General features: G+C 41.4%; 1 long non-coding RNA gene across 1 annotated transcript; it reads right to left on the reverse strand.

Annotated features, from left to right (window-relative positions):
- Nucleotides 1–9,688: 9,688 nt before the first annotated feature.
- On the reverse strand, nt 9,689–14,089 carry LOC136553998 (uncharacterized). The gene is made up of 2 exons (XR_010783266.1): nt 13,855–14,089; nt 9,689–10,713 (listed from the first exon to the last, which is right to left on the reverse strand). It is a non-coding gene; the product is annotated as an uncharacterized lncRNA (long non-coding RNA).
- Between the last annotated feature and the right edge of the window lie 213 nt (nt 14,090–14,302).

A 14,302-nucleotide genomic window follows, 5' to 3' on the forward strand; every position in this document is an offset into this window, starting at 1 on the left:
GAACATAGAGAAAATAGAAAGGTTTTTTTTTCCTATATTAGCAATTAAAGAAATGTAAATTGAGCTGTTAAAAAGTAGAAAGTTTAAGTTACATCTCTAATCACCTCTCAGTGTCACTGAAATGATGATATAATCTAATATAATCATTAGATTTGAAATTACCTTATTCTGTTAAGTGTTACCTTGATTTAATCAGCCGTTCTTGTAATTACATTATTGCTCTCCCATTAGTATTTTGTCAGCCTTATTGAGAGCTATATACCTCCATGTTAACATTTTTTTTGTAGGATACAGTTGATGTGCAGACTTCAGGCTGGTTGGAATTTATGGCAGCTTAACTGTGAAACCAGTGTGGTTTAGCTACAGGAAAATGGGAAGAAAATTTGTACAATCTATTTTCAGACACCATTCAGAAAAAAAACCTGGATATAATGAAATTTTACCTTTTAAAATGAAGGACCCTGAGCTCTCTTTAAAGGTAATGAAGACAGTGAAAGCTGAGCAATACCTTGGACAAGGCCTGTTCCTGATGTCTGAGTTCTCTTTGTTGTTTGGCTGGTTTTTAAATGGGTGCACATGAAATCCCGTGGGATTGTGTTGTGTGGCACAGTGAGCTGTCTTAGAACAGCAAACTCTCAGCTGAAACCCTTTAGTGCCATTTACATACATGACAGCAGGAAATTTTTTTTGCATAAAAATAAGTTCTTGACCGTGTAACAGTTAAATGAAGTGCATTAAGGATGAGTTTGTGCTGTTTTGTGCAGTGTTTTCATGAGTTCTGGCTTCCTGGTTTACCTTGTTTGTACTTAGTAAGGCAGACTCTAACATGTATAAAAGCAGTCACAGAACATGAATGCACACATATTAGGAATCTGTAGAAAAATTGAGTGATAGGGATATATGCTCCCACTAAATACTTGCATGACTATGCATTTGCAAGTTCTGAAACTAGACATAAAAAAGAAACCTTTTCTCTCTTTGTTAGAGGAATGTCATTTTTTCTCCAATATAACATCAGCTACCACAGACACATGCTCCAATAAGCTGTGTAGTAACTTTATTTTTTTTTTGATAGAAATACCTGAAGTTAATTATTTAAGTGATAACGAACAATCAGAGAGAAGGAAAAGTGATTGCCTGAAAGTTGCCACAGAACCAGCAGAGGGAGCTCCAAAATTTCAATTATTTTTTTGTTGAGGGAAACATCCTTGGAGCCGACTGTTGAGAAAAATATTCATCAGTCACTGAACAGGATGGCTGTCTGCGCTGCTTCTTCCCTGGTCCCAGGAATCACAAGAGCAAAATTATATCACATTTCCTTGGGTAGGAATACTCTCCTGACGTGCTAAAAATGTAATTTAAAAGATCTCTGAGTACCACTGTTTCTTGGAAGAAATGATCATAGTATAATTTTAAGAATCTCAAATTATCAAAGGATATGCTAAACTCTTTCTTAATATATTACATGTCAGCACTGCCCTTGTTACCTGAAACCATTGCACTTAACAGTAAGCCATGATGAAGACACAAACTTTGACCTTAAATACTCTTTTCCAAACTAAGCCATATGGTATTTAAACAGAGTGCCCTGGCCCAGGTCACACCATGATTTCTTATTTTTAGAATTAGTTCCAATATTATGAGTGCACTGAAGGAACATGGAGCATGGAGTCAGCTATGGAGTGCTTTCTTCATGTGCTGCATCAAAAGAAGAGTGGCCAGCAGGTGCAGGGAGGTGATTCTCCCTCCTCTCTTCCACTCTGGAGAGACCCCACCTGCAGTGCTGCATCCAGCTCTCGGGCCCCCAGCTTATGAAGGTTCTGTTTGGAGCAGGTCCAGAGGAGGCACAAAGATGATCAGAGGACTGAAGCACCTGTCCTATGAAGGCAGGCTGAGAAAATTTGGGTTGCTCAGCCTAGAGAAGAGAGGGCTGTGGAGAGACCTTAGAGCACCTTCCAGTAGCTAAAGAGGGGCTGCAAGAGAGCTGGAGAGGGACTTGATACAAGGACAGTAGTGACAGGACAAAGGACAAACTGAAAGGGGATAGATTTAAATCAGATATTAGGAAGAACTTCATCACAGTGAGGGTGGTGAGCACAGATTGTCCAGAGAAGTTGTCCACCAGAAGTGGGTGCCCCTTCCATGAAAGTGCCAAGTCTCAGCTTTGAGACTGGATGGAGCTTTAAGGAATGTGAACTGATGGAAGATAATCCCTGCCCATGGCAGGGGGGTTGGAACTAGATGACATTTAAGGTATCTCCCAATCCAAGCCAGTCTATGGTTCTATCATCTGGCTAAAAAACCTAATATACCTCAGCAGTTCTCCCTGGCATGGACTCACACAGACTTGGACATTTGGGCATTACACCTTCCTCAGCTCCGGGCAAGAAACTGTCCTGACCAAGGAGGAACATAACTGGAAATCATTTCACTGTCAAAATCTCAGACTGAAAACCCAGGTGGTTGCAGAATGAGCTGGTCAGGTGTTCTCCAGATCTCTTTGCTAATGCAGTTAGCAAATGCTTCTATCCTTAAGTATTTCTTTCAGGAAAAGGAACTGGAGAGACAATAAATACCCACTCAGCACAATGTATTATCACTGGCAGCTGCACAATTTAAAGCTCCTTGTCAGCAGTGTCCAAGGCAAGGATGGCTTTGGTACCTCTCATCCTTTCCTCAATAACGTGCTTATGCATTAGCATGGGCATTAAGCTGATTAACATGAGCTTAATTGGTAGCAATCCAGGTTTGAGCTGAATGCTCTTGAAAACTTTCCTTGAATAATATGGTGGGAGACTTTTCCTCTCTCTGTGGGAAAAAAAAGTTATATCTCTTTTTCTGATAGCAGCCCACAAAAGTTTCTGAGTTATGCTCAAACAGCTTTGACCAATACCATAATCCAAGATCTTTAGAGGGGTATTGCCAACTTCTCTGTACCATGTCTTTGCCAACTTCCTTCTTAAAGTTAAGACAATAATAACATACTTTCTGTACCTGGTAATATTTATATTTCTTTACTCCTGGTTTCTGGTGAAGTAGCTACCACTCCCAAGCTTTTTGCTGGTGGCCCGTGAATGTTTTGGCTAAGGAGTCTGTTACTGACCCCTAATGCTTCCCTGCCTTCCAAATGCTTGTTTGGTGGGTGATTAAAACTCCACAGAATTCAGCCAGTTTGCTCCCTGCCACACTTATCTAATGCCCCCAGAAGTGATGACAGTCAGCTCATCAGCAAGGCTGGCCTGGGACCTCTGGGATCTGGGGACAGAATTATCAAGGCTTTTGCCTTGCACTAATGTGAGGTGTAAATTGAAACTCCAGCATCTGGGTTATATCTGTAACTTCAGTTCCTTTAACTTCAGTTTAAAAGTTTTCAACAGTTCCTTAATCAGTGGGCCTTCACTGCTTTGCTGGCAGTTCCTCCCAGCAGGCACCTCTACCCTGCTGGCTCACCTGGCTCTCAGCTGTGCTGGGAACCAGCTGTGCCTGCTGCTTTGGGCACTTCATGGTGCAAGCTCCGAGGAGCAGGGCTGGGGAGCTTGCCTGTATCTGACACTTCAGCACAGGTTCCAGACATTCAGGGGAGGTTCAGGTCAGACATCAGGAAGAATTTCTTCACTGAAAGGGTGGTTAAGCACTGGAATGGGCTGCCCAGGGAAGTGGCAGTCACTACCACTGCAAGTGTTCAAGAAATGTCTACATGACCGTGCGGTGGTCTAGTTGATGTGGTGGAATTCAGTCAAAGGTTGGACTTGATAATCTTGGAGGTCCTTTCCAGCCCTAGTGGCTCTGTGATTCTGTGTCACATCCAGGTGCAAGCCTGAGGACACTGCAGATCTGCCCACCAGCAGATCCCTGAGGAAAGCTTGTGCAGGTGCTTCCAACACAGAGTTAGTGACAATAGAGAGACTGTGGCAGTGTCAGCCCTGAAGGTCTGAAATTAAACAAGCATTAGCCTGTCTTGGGAGGGGACAGTGCACCACTGGGGTACTCCAGAGATTCCCTTCCTCTGATGAGGGAGAAAACACACTCACCACAGGTGCCTGCAGATATAGAGCTATTCCAGTACAGATAAACCTTTAGGTGCTGTATCCCATTGTGCCATGTGTTTGTCATCTGTGAGCCTTGTACAAGGATACACAGGTTGAGATTTTAAACAGTTTGTTATTCATTCACTGAACAATTCCCATTCTGAGTAAATGAACTCTGTTTATACTCACTATTCAGGACTCAAGATAGCATGGTTTCTTTTGAGAGTGTGAGTTAGTGTGCTATATTTTGAAGATATTTCTTGTATATCCAAATTAAAATTATGTTCCCAGCAGGCTTTATTAGAAGTTCATGAGTGATGGATATGTTAACTTCAGATCACTAACTAATTTTAAAAGATTAATTATAGGGAGAACCTTATCTAATTTATTAGGAAATTTCAAGGATTTAATCTAAACATCACACACATGTTTTTAAAAAAATCCACATATAATCTTTATTTTTAGTCTTAACATGCTGAACTCATATCAGGGAATCTAAACTACATAAAAACAATTGCTCCATGAACTCACAGTGTCCCCAGGTTGATATTGCTGATAGACTCTTGGTCTAATTTAATTTTACTTCTTCATCCAAACTGCCACTGTTGGAGCTTCCTAAGAGTTCTATTTGAGATGTCTAAACCAGACAAACAATACAAGTAATATCTGGTTCCTATTACTGCCACAGACCCACCACCCACCCTAAACTGAGAGTGTTTGTGACGCCAAAAAGCTTAATTGGGTCATGGTGTCAGTTTAAATTGTATAGGAGATGAGCATTACATGTTTATTAAATTTAACTGTCTGTTTCTGGATCTGGAATGTCTGTTTGCTAGGAGAGAGCAGAAGCACAGACACTGGGTTTTAAATTAATCAAAACCAGTATGCTGAAATTCATGCAGAAAATGAAGTGGCAGTCAGAATTACACTATTTATTGTATTATCTCAATTACAAGACCAAGCAGAAGCTGAATAAAGGGGTGGTTTTCCAAACTGATATTCTGCAAGCATATAGATGGCTTGTTCTGGCTGCAATTTGGAAAGACTGACTAGATAAATCATTAAAAAGGTCATGTCAAAGAACATTTTTGGGGTGCATTCAACATGAATTTGCAGGTGTTCCTTAGGTACTTTCAGCTATGTTTAAATTACATGGGAGCACTTTCTATGTCCTGGGTCCAGGAGTGTGCCCCAAAGGCATCCCATCTTAGTCCTGTTTAGATGTTAACATGCACCATCCCTTTTCATTAGTCCATATGCTTGATTCCCTGGGAAAAATCTGGATGCACCCCTGGAAGGCAGCACTACAAGCTTCTGTCAGGAATTCAGCTATGAAATCCTTGAAACATAAGTGTTAGAGAACTCCCTCATAAAGTGAGATCTTGATTAATAATACTCCTTCTTAAGATTATTCTTATACAGTCCATGACAGTTCACCATCACTTTTTGCTTTTGGGGGAGGTAAATTTGCCAATTAACACTGTCAAACAGCCTTTCTGCCCCAATATGGGGCTCTCTGATGAGAGAATTGAGGGGAAAGTGAGTCCACCAGGAACCTTCTTGTTCATGATTTTGCAAGGGGAGGTCACAGGAAGTCTGTTTCCTTCACTGCAGCTCATAACATCTTGGGATGTGAAAACTTTATGCTTTCTCTGTTGCCTCAAGTTGTAGAATATCCTGATGATGAGGCTGGTGATCTTCTGGGGAGAGGATAGTGGAGCACTTGTGAGAAATAGACTGGAAAGGAAGAGTAACTTAAACTCAGCTAAGTTTAGTTTTAAAAGCTTGATGGAATCAGTAAGAATAGCAGTTAACATGTCCTTCCTGCACTAAAGAGATTTATTTTCTGGTACTAAATATTGTGCATGGGCTTATTTTTAGACAGCATTACGCAGTTTATGCTCAGACAATAAGCTCTGGGGCGTGATGACAAAAATGATTGGAGTAAAAATAGATGGTTTTCCTCTATATTCTTTCAGCTTCTTGGAATTGGATGCTTCTTAAGGAACTGGTGTGAAAATAAACCTGCCAGAATGAAAAGACCAGCAGTCAGCATCTCTCTTTTATATGAGCTGATAACTTGCCCAATGTGGACTCTCCATTCTCTTCTTCCAAAGTATGTTCTACACAGTGTAGTCTTCCAAGATATGTAATCAGACAGAAGCTGCTGATATATCAGCATCTGATACCAACTTCCTTAAAGGATTCTTTTCACTTATTGTCACACTTTCTGTATAATTCTTATTTTTGTTAGTCAATATCTAGTATGCAAGTAGGTATCTTTTTATTTTGGTGTCTATGAAACAGAAAGGGAATTATTGATAAGAAATAAATCAAATTTAGCTGTTGCTGTGTAATATGACTACCAGGAATTTACCCTCTGGACATGAAAACAACAGCAACAACAACAACACCACCAACAACATCTACCACTGAACTGGCAATATCTGTTTGCCTCTTCTGGCTTTTCAAAAATAACCAGTATAGGCCTCAGTTGATCTGTTAGGAGTTTGCACAGCTGTCATCCCCAGCAGAACCTGAAAATAAGGCATCCTCCCTATGCCATGGCCTCTCTGAAGAATACCCACAGTATTTTGGGGGCAGCAAAGTAGAATACAGTCCCACATACAGGAGCCTGGATTCAAGATCAGGTTGGATGGGGCTTCAGCAACCTGCTCTAGTGGAAGGTGTCCCTGCCCATGGCAGGGTGCTTGGAACTAGATGACCTTTAAAGTCCCTTTCAACACAAAAAATCCTATGATTCCATGGATTTAAAGATCAGTCCATCAATTAGCATTCAGGCTCTCTCAGGCAGATCAGTTTCCTGTGCTATCCCACCCACGGATTTGATTGAGAAGGGCAAAACAACTCCCAAAGGCAGATGTAATGGAAAGGCCATGCAACAAAATATAACTGTGAGCCATGCTTGTATGTTGGGAATAGAACATGGGGGCGGGAGGTCAGGGAAAAACACCTGTTTGGGAACAGCAGCCTTTTGTTCCCTGGGGCTTTCTGGTGGCTGTGCTGTGGTGCTCCAAGCTGCAGTCTGCCTGAGCAGCTGCTGGCAGCTGCAGCCACCAGCTGTATCCAAGGGGATCCCAGGAATGGACCCAGCTCAGCAGCCATGAAAATAGTACCCTGAAGACATGAAGCAATTGTTGGTCTGCATGCTAGGGAGAATCAGCACTGACTGAAGGGAAAAATGCACTTTTCTCTTCTGACTCACTTTATGTTTCCTGTTCTTACAGGATACCTATTGGAGTTCATTCTTCTCCTATGATTAAGTATCAAGGTGATACTTTCAATAGTTTTTGCATTTGATACTTAAGGAGAGGAGAAAAGAATGAAACTCCTAGAATTAATGCACATTGACCCCTAAACTTAAGCAGTGATATAACCCTCTGTAATTCTATCCTCTGTAAGTAACTGTACCCAAGAAATAAATATTAGTCTTTAACAGCTGTCCTGGAGATTATATCCCTATTACTACTCATCTTGAACAGAGTAAGCTAAATAAAGTTAAATGAAGTTATCAGATATAATCTTAGAGTCAAAGAACCGGTGTCACTAAAATAATATTATAAATTCAGCAGTCTAAGGTAATTATTACAGTGGAATATGGTCTGTTTAGTAGCATATTGATTTTAGCCACTCTCTCCTAATCTGTAGCAGCAGTGCTTTGGCTAGCAGTGGGTTGGACCTGTTGGTATCATTACATCTTGAACATCATCTACAATATAGCAGTGGATAATGTTAATGACCAAAATTTGTCACACAGAGTTTTCAGACTTGCTGCAAAGTATTTAAACCCAACATTAAAAGGGAGGGCTTGTACTTGTGGGAATAAAAGATGAAAAGTAACAAGAAGCTAGAAAGCATAAGGCACCTCTTTTTCTTGTCTAGAAAAGGAAAAAAGTGACTTCTCATGTTCCTTTCTGTGTAGGTTGATGCTGGGGGAGAGGGAGAGTTCTCAGAAAAGGGACTGTGAGATGTGATGGCATTCTTCCTTTGTCCTTCCTTCCTGCCTTTGCTGTCCCACCTTTAATTCCTTCTCAGTGACCCCATTTTTCACTTCTCACATAATTTTTCACTCTTTAGTGCTGCCCTTGTAACCTCAATCTATGATTATGTGTTTTTATGGCTCTTATTTTAACATAGCTCTTTTCACCCTGGATCTGTCTCCTGAAAAGCATGTACCTGATGTACCTGTGCGCATCCCCAAGAATCCTCTTTCACTTCTCATCTCTTCCACCATAGGTTTGTACCCATTCTATACAGAATGCACACACATATATGTGTATATGCTGGATCTCAGACAATGAATGTGCTGGGTTTTTTTAGAAATCCCTGTGAAGCTGAGCATCCCCAGGCTTGCCAGTGAGCTGTGCCAAGTGTGTCACACACCAGCCTGGCTAGGCAGCCACTGAGCTAAAGGATGAGTGCTCTGCTTTGAGCACAGCAGCTGATACACTGGGTAGCTGAAGCCAGGGCCAAGCCTGTCTGCAGACAAAAGGCTGGAAGAAAAAAAGGCCAAAGGTGATAAAAACTGACAAATGACCCCGTTGAGGAAGGCATTTAAATCCATTTTGTGGTTGGTAAAGAAGAAATCTCCTTCCCCTGTGTGCTTCATCCCCTTCTAAGACTGTTGTTTAAAACAGCACCCTGCCTGAGCTGATGCACTTCCAGCGTGCTCCAAGTTCTCATCCCAAAATGTTAGCCTTGCAGGGCACCCACAGCTAAACCAGGCATTTGGGGCACTGCCCAATTACATTTACAGATACAATTTTAGGTGTGAACTTATCACAAGTGTGTCAGCTCTGCTGCATGACTGCCATGAGTTATTGCTTATGTGTAATAATAATAATTGTTACTCACGAGTTATTACTCATGTGTAATAATTACAGTGTTTGGCATGATATTTGTAGGGCTTGTTCCTGCAGTGATGTTATTGAGAATGCCCTTTGGTATTTTTAAACAGTAATTTACTGATTCCCTGTTGATTTGGTAGAGAGAAAATAGAGGACCAGGGTTGCAGTGGGAGAAGCTTTGTAAGTATGCTCAAAAAAGTGAAAAAAACAGCTAAAGAAATCCCACTGGTAGTAGAGTCAATCTTTAAATCCTGTGTTTTGGTTTTTTTTTTTCCAGTTGGGGAGTGAGCAGTATTAGTTTATGTGTATTTGGTCTTCTTGTGTAAAGAGGAAAGAAATGTCTTCTTCTTTGATATCACACATAAAGTGAAATGTGCAGTTTATTGCTGAAAAGGTCGTGGTTTTTTTCAAGTGTTCGTGGTACGTGCACCGAGGGAAAGCCAAAGAAAAGAAACTGCTTCCAGCAGAGGGAGCTCCAAAATCTGTTTTTATTTATTTTTCCTTTTTTTTTTTTTTTTTTTTTTTTCCCCTTTCTGTGTATAAGGGCGACAGATGGTGCTTTTCGCTGAAATACATGATCTTTGGTAGAATCCTATTTGTTAACATATAAATCCTTTGACGATTTTCATTCCCTTCTGTTAGGAATTCCTCTCTTTCTCTCTTAACAATCCTGAACACTAAAATGATACCAGAATTTGTCACTGCATAAGGATATTTTTTAGACTGTCCTAAAATCCTAAAGCAATTTTTATATGTTTAATTTCAACTTAAATTTTAAGGCAGAAATTGGCATAGTTTTTTTGTATACCATTTATTTAAAGTATTTCTGTTCAGCTTTTCTAGGAAAAAAAAATGAAATCACAATAATTATTTTTGTGCATTTTCCTAAATTTCCATGTGAAGCTTCTTCCAGCTCAGCAAATGAGCAAAGCTTATTCCATTATATGAATTCCTTTTCATGTGTTTCATATTCTGGTTAGTCAAGTCAGGTAGTCCCAGATGAAGCAGATTATATAAGTTTAAACTCTCTTCTTCATTGTTCAAATTCATTGAACGATGGCTGCAGATCTTGATGCCACTTTCTTGCTTCTGACACTGCTTAGCCACTAATCTAACAGATCTTCATCCAATCTGAGGTGTGGAAGGTGCCATTCGTGGGCTATAGTCCTCATAAATGTCCTTGAGTAAATATGTTTTGTTTCAGTTAAGGTGGAAAAAAAAATCATTACCTTCTTCACTGTGTTTAAACCTTTATCTCTGGGGAGAAGCAGATCTCAGCCCTCCCTGGCCCAGTGACAGAAATGCTGAGTAAGTGAAGTGTGGACAGAAAACCCCGCTTAGCTCTCCCTTTTGGCTTCATTTTCATTTTCTTAAATTTCCCAAGGCTTTTTGAGCATCAGGAACTTGTAGAAAGCCGTGTCTGCTGCGCTCAACTTTTATCACAATGAAGACAGAAGACATGGCATTTTGCTCCTGGTCACGCCACTAAAGTGTCCAGTCTGATGGGGATTCTTCTTTTTCTTGGGTGAGACATAGTGGGAGAAGCTCCCTAGGACTGGCCGTGCAGTCCTCCATCAGCTGCTCTCTGTGCACAAGGGCTCCAGACGGCTGTGGGGGTGATGAGCCTCCTGCTGAAGCAGTGGGGCAGTGCCCTTGGTGTGCCTCCCTGTCCTGCCAAAGCATCAATGTCGTGATGCGCTCCTTCAGCACTCTGCTGGTGCTGAGGCAGCCCCAGGTGTGCCAGCTCTCCTTTTGCAGGCAAGGAGGCAGTAAAGGTTTGATTTGCTGCTGCCTGCTCCATTTCTGCACACTCTGCTCTACAAACAAACAAAAAAAAAAAAAAAAAAAGAGAGCTGGAAGCCATTTGTGCAATTTGGAACTTCCCCTCACCAACTCCTGATTGCGTGGTGACTGTGTTGGGGCCAAATAATCAGAAAGCAGGATCTGCCTCCAACAATCTGTTTTGCTCCCCTCTTCCCCTACCCTTTTTGATTTGCTTCCAAGAGCTTCCTCTGGAGTCAGGATGATGGCTGGGCACCTTGGCTATCTCAAAAGCAAGCCACTAATGTAGGTGTAAATTTAGTGCTTTAGGCTTATTTTTCAACATGTTTACTGATGCCTGGGCATGCAAATATTGAAACGTTATTTGTCACACTGCAAAGAATAATTACTAAACAGTTAGGATCTGATTTTTTGTGCATTTTAAATGTGTTAAAGTTGTGTCACAAACTATTTCTTTTAAATATGGTGCTTTCCAAAGGCAGCATTTCTTAACAGAGAATGGAGAAGCAAAACTTCCATCTGATATCTTCAGCTCAATGCCTGCTCACATCTCAGCTCCTCTCCCTCTGACATGGTGCCAGACAGAGCTGGGAGATCAGATTAATTCCTGGAAGTCCTTGTGGTCTCAAACCACAGCTGAATTCCCCTCCAAGTGCTTTTCAACAGGGCTAATTTCAGGAATTGGTTGCTCAAGTTCACTCTGTCTTACATCATGCCTGTGCAAAGGAATATTCTTTCTTAAAAATCAATGTGTTCTCAAGATCATTTTTCTCTAGAACTCCTCCCTCTCCTGCTTCCACCATCCCATCAGTCCAAGATCAGTGTTAAAAAGGTAAATGTTCACTTCATTAGGTATCTGTTTTCTCTTCTTGCTCCTCTTTTTTATCAGTTTAGAGGTTTGTGCCTGGTTCTTACCTACTTTGCAGCTGTGTAATCTCCAGTACTGCAACTTTCCAGCTCACTGTATTTGAAATACACACTTCAACAAGCCTGCCCTTTGAGCATGGGATGTGATGGAGAAACATAGAAGAGACCCTCCTTTGGGTCTGGCTCCTCTTCTCTTACATTCCCACAACCTGACCCCAGCCTGTGACAAACGTGGGCTTAGCACTCACCCCACACATGGCACAGCTGGAATAGGATCCCTATAGGTGCCTCAAAATGCCACCATGCCTCTGCAGGCAGCCCTGGCCTTCTTTCCAGCCCCCAGCACCCCCAGGTGGAGTATTTTCTGATTTATTATTTTTATTTAATTTCCATTTTTCTTTCCCCATGCGTACCCTCTTACTCTGGAAATGTGCAATTTAAAAGCTTTCAGCAGCCCACAAACCATTGCACTAATGCACATCAGGCCTTTCAGTGGAGAAGCTCCTGCCATTCCTGAGGGGATATGAGCTGTGCCTGTGGAATCTGCACTGGTATCATGGAATCCTAATGGAATTGTACCTTTCTTTTTCCAACAGAATTCAGAAGGTAGATTCAAAACTGAACTGACCCTTAATAAATGCAATTAGGCACATAGTTTTTCTGTTATTGTTCTCACTAGTTTTAAGCACTAAATCTAAGAAGCCCATGGATTCATAGATGTTGAGGTTTTCAAAATGAGCACATCAGTAGTCAGGAAGCTGAGGCCATTTTCTTGGTGGTAAAGCTCTTCTTAAATTCAGCAAGCTTTGAATCCAGTCAGCAGTTTGTGTGTTAGCAATAACACCAGGTGAATGAGAGAATTGTCTTTTATCCATACTTATTTCTGGTCTAGAGAAATACGGAAAACCGAAAGTTCAGAAATATTTCAGGTTTTCTACTTGGTTTCTACATAACTTTTTAGAGCTTGTAGGAATATGCAAAGTGGTGATTAAAAAAAAAACCAACCAAACCAACCACATGCACACCAACTTTGATGTGTTTTTCCAACAACATGTCTAGGTTTAGCAAAACCAGCTGGGGGTGCACCTGTAATATCCCTGGAAGGAATGGGTGAATGGGAGGATGTCTCAGCTGGAGCTCATCATTATGGCAGGTCTGTGCTGTTGCAAGTATGTTAACATCCTAACCCCAGGATCCAGTGGGGACCATTCACCAAATGTATCCCATTTACTTCTTCCAGTTCCTTTTCATTTCCAAACCTCTCACAGACTAGGCAGCCATGGTTATTAGTTCTATTTTCTAAAATAGCTTCCTCTTTGGTCATTTGACATGGTTGGTGCGTGATACTCTAAGAATTGTTCATGGGTCACTGTTTTCAAGTGAAAGAAGCCCTTTATCTATTTATTAGTGAGTGTAAAGCATTGCTGTTTTCTCAGGCAAGGTCTGAGGACCCATTGGTGTCAGCAACTAAAACTGATAAAGTATGGGAGAGCCCCAGAGAGCCTTTTAAAAGGCTTTAGAAGGCCATGGAATACCCATAGGCTATGTCTCTATGCTAGAAAGTAGAACAGGACCAGGGCAGTGGTCTGCAATCATGTGTCTTGTTTAATTGTTACAATGCTCCGTGGCACAGATTTGGTCCATGCCAGCTAGCAATATTGCTGGAAACAAAAAGGATTGGATGCCTCAGACCTCTCCTAATGCGTGCTCAGATATGACCATCATGTCTGGAGGCAAAAGGGAACGGTGTAGATTTGTATACGTGTGCCAGGCCATGCTGCATTGCTTCAGGTCATGGAAAAGTGTCTAGCCTGTTTCATTCACTACTGGAGATGTAGCCTGAGAGTTTTACTCTTAGTGCTGCCACTCATTTTACAGCATAGCATCAGTGTGGGGCTCTGAACACCTGTCATGCTGTTACTAGGCTGCTGGAAACTTTTAATGCTAGGTTAGATGCATCTGCAAAATATACAATCACAGCAATGCCTGTGCTCTGGATTACTAGCAAGCTGGTAATCTTCAAAAAGTCACTTTACTTTTTTTTTTTCTCTGCATTATAAACCTCCTTGTAACTGCAAATTCCTTGGTAGCACTCTGCTGTAATTCAGTCAGGCTGGTAAAGAGACTCCCCATGTAGGAGCACAGCAAGTCTGCAGAGAACAGAGCCGCCTCCACCATTTGTTCCAGACTGACCTGCCAGGAATCGGTCGGTTTGTCCTTGTTTGGTAGCTTTACCAGAAATCAGGGCAATCTGTTAAAGAGTTTATATTAGTAAAACAGTGGTAAAACATTGTTAACTACTCACTTACCTAGTAATGAAGAAAAAATACCTCCACCAACCAAGGTGCTGCAGAGAGAAGGGTCCTCACATCAGAGGCTCCCTGGGTTACAAAATGGAGATTTCAGGTTCATGAAACATGTCTGTGTTAACACTCAGGGTTATTTTCCCTTCAGGACCTTAAAGGGAAGGCTTTTAGAAACCATTATATCAAATAAAATGTTATTGTGACTAACATTTTATTTTATGCCTCAAGAGAGGCAAAGATGATGGATTTTCGAAATTTACCAGCAGGGCATGAATCAGTTAACCCCCAGTGCCTGGTGGTTACTTCCCTGGGAGAGAAATGTGTGTGTAGCACCCTGGCAGAGCACTCTCCACCTCCTGCAATGGCCCTGCATTCAGGGCTGCCAGTCACATGGGAATGTCCCTTGTTGGAGCCTTCAGCAATGATAAAAGAGGATTCAGAGGCAGACTTT

This window comes from Molothrus aeneus, chromosome 3, assembly GCF_037042795.1.
Source record: "Molothrus aeneus isolate 106 chromosome 3, BPBGC_Maene_1.0, whole genome shotgun sequence".
Classification (NCBI taxonomy): Eukaryota; Metazoa; Chordata; class Aves; order Passeriformes; family Icteridae; genus Molothrus; species Molothrus aeneus.